The sequence below is a fragment of the Schistocerca serialis genome, chromosome 5 (genome assembly GCF_023864345.2).
Source record: "Schistocerca serialis cubense isolate TAMUIC-IGC-003099 chromosome 5, iqSchSeri2.2, whole genome shotgun sequence".
Taxonomy (NCBI): domain Eukaryota; kingdom Metazoa; phylum Arthropoda; class Insecta; order Orthoptera; family Acrididae; genus Schistocerca; species Schistocerca serialis.
Window position 1 is genome coordinate 263597262 of NC_064642.1, and position 2259 is coordinate 263599520.

The 2259-nt window shown below is 46.4% G+C and overlaps 1 non-coding gene across 1 annotated transcript; it reads right to left on the bottom strand.

Annotated features, from left to right (window-relative positions):
* Positions 1-1400: 1400 nt before the first annotated feature.
* Positions 1401-1475, bottom strand: Trnal-caa (transfer RNA leucine (anticodon CAA)). The gene has a single exon. It is a non-coding gene; the product is annotated as a tRNA-Leu (tRNA).
* Positions 1476-2259: the final 784 nt, after the last annotated feature.

The window sequence follows — 2259 nt, forward strand, 5'->3', positions numbered from 1 at the left end:
ATTTAGGATTTATTAAGACATATGATAGAATCCACAAGAGATTTTTCTGGCCAGGTTTATTTAGGAGTGTCCATCACTATGTGTCACACTGCTGAGAGTGCCAGAGGAGAAAGGCAGTTCCTCAGAAACAACCTGACCAACTCATACCAATTCCACAAGCCTAAATGCCTTTCCAGAATGCTAGGATTGACCTCCTGGGACGATTTCCAACATCTGCTAGTGGCAATAGATGGATTATTGTTTGCACTGATTATCTGACACACTATGCCATTACAAAAGCCATGAAAATGACCGAAGCATCCGAGGTAACCAAATTCATTGTATAAGACATTGTATTAAAACATGGTGCCCCAAGGTTGTTAATTACGGATCGAGGGAAAGTTTTACAATCAAATCTTGTGACAGAGATAAACCATCGGTGCAACACTACTCATCACATGATGACTGCCTACCATTCGCAAACTAATGGACTTACTGAACGCCTTAATAAGTCCTTGGCCGACATGCTATCATTGTTCATCAGTGTTGAGCAGAGCAACTGGGATGAGGTGCTACCTTTCATGATGTTTGCCTACAACACCACCAAACAAGACACCACAGGATTTACACTATTTTCCTGGTGCATGGGCATGAGGTGACGATGACGATGGACACTGTGATTCCGTTACATCCTGATGATGTGGATGATGACTACATTAGCCAGGTGTTAGCCAGAGGTGAGGAAGCTCACCAGTTAGCTCGACTCCACATGCTGCAGGCTCAAGAAAATGATCGCCAAAGGTATGATGGGAGCCACCGCCCTGTTGTCTACCAGCCTGGTGACTCATCTGGATCTTCACTCCTGTTCGGAAGGTTGGTTTCTCTGAGAAACTCCTCAGGTGCTACTTTTGACCTTATAAGGTTGTAAGAGAGTTGTCTGATGTTACTTATGAAGGTGAAGATTTCGACCTCGACACAAGACAACGAAAGATCGGAGATACGGTCCACGTCCTTTGAATGAAGCCCCATAAGGATCATTCGAAGCTCCAGCAACAGGCAACAAGCAGAAAGGTGTAGTGGCAAAGAACTTTTAAGAAACTTCCTGGCAGATTAAAACTGTGTGCCCGACCGAGACTCGAACTCGGGACCTTTGCCTTTCGCGGGCAAGTGCTCTACCAACTGAGCTACCGAAGCACGACTCACGCCCGGTACTCACAGCTTTACATCTGCCAGTACCTCGTCTCCTACCTTCCAAACTTTACAGAAGCTCTCCTGCGAACCTTGCAGAACTAGCACTCCTGAAAGAAAGGATATTGTGGAGACATGGCTTAGCCAAAGCCTGGGAGATGTTTCCAGAATGAGATATTCACTCTGCAGCAGAGTGTGCGCTGATATGAAACTTCCTGGCAGATTAAAACTGTGTGCCCGACCGAGACTCGAACTCGGGACCTTTGCCTTTTGCGGGCAAGTGCTCTACCAACTGAGCTACCGAAGCACGACTCACGCCCGGTACTCACAGCTTTACATCTGCCAGTACCTCGTCTCCTACCTTCCAAACTTTACAGAAGCTCTCCTGCGAACCTTGCAGAACTAGCACTCCTGAAAGAAAGGATATTGCGGAGACATGGCTTAGCCAAAGCCTGGGAGATGTTTCCAGAATGTCTCCGCAATATCCTTTCTTTCAGGAGTGCTAGTTCTGCAAGGTTCGCAGGAAAGCTTCTGTAAAGTTTGGAAGGTAGGAGACGAGGTACTGGCAGATGTAAAGCTGTGAGTACCGGGCGTGAGTCGTGCTTCGGTAGCTCAGTTGGTAGAGCACTTGCCCGCGAAAGGCAAAGGTCCCGAGTTCGAGTCTCGGTCGGGCACACAGTTTTAATCTGCCAGGAAGTTTCATATCAGTGCACACTCCGCTGCAGAGTGAATATCTCATTCTGGAAACTTTTAAGAAGATCACTGCCATGGCAAGAATCAGTCATCAGGAGTCGGAGTATGCAGGACCGATGACTCGTTCCCGGACTAGGAGGATGTAACACCGAGATGCTGTTCTCTTAAGGAGAGAGCAATGTTGCAGAAGAAGCTCACTAGCACCGTGGTGTTGTGGTTATGATACTAACCAGTTGCATGGAGGGTCGTGAGTTCAAAACTCACCTGGACTGTACAATTTTTATTTCTAAATTCGGTTCAAGTACATTCTAGAAGTATCCACAAAAGTCAACAATCATTGTACTACAATGTACTGTAGCTGTATATATGATGTATGTGTTTGGAGGTAGTTTGCTCTGC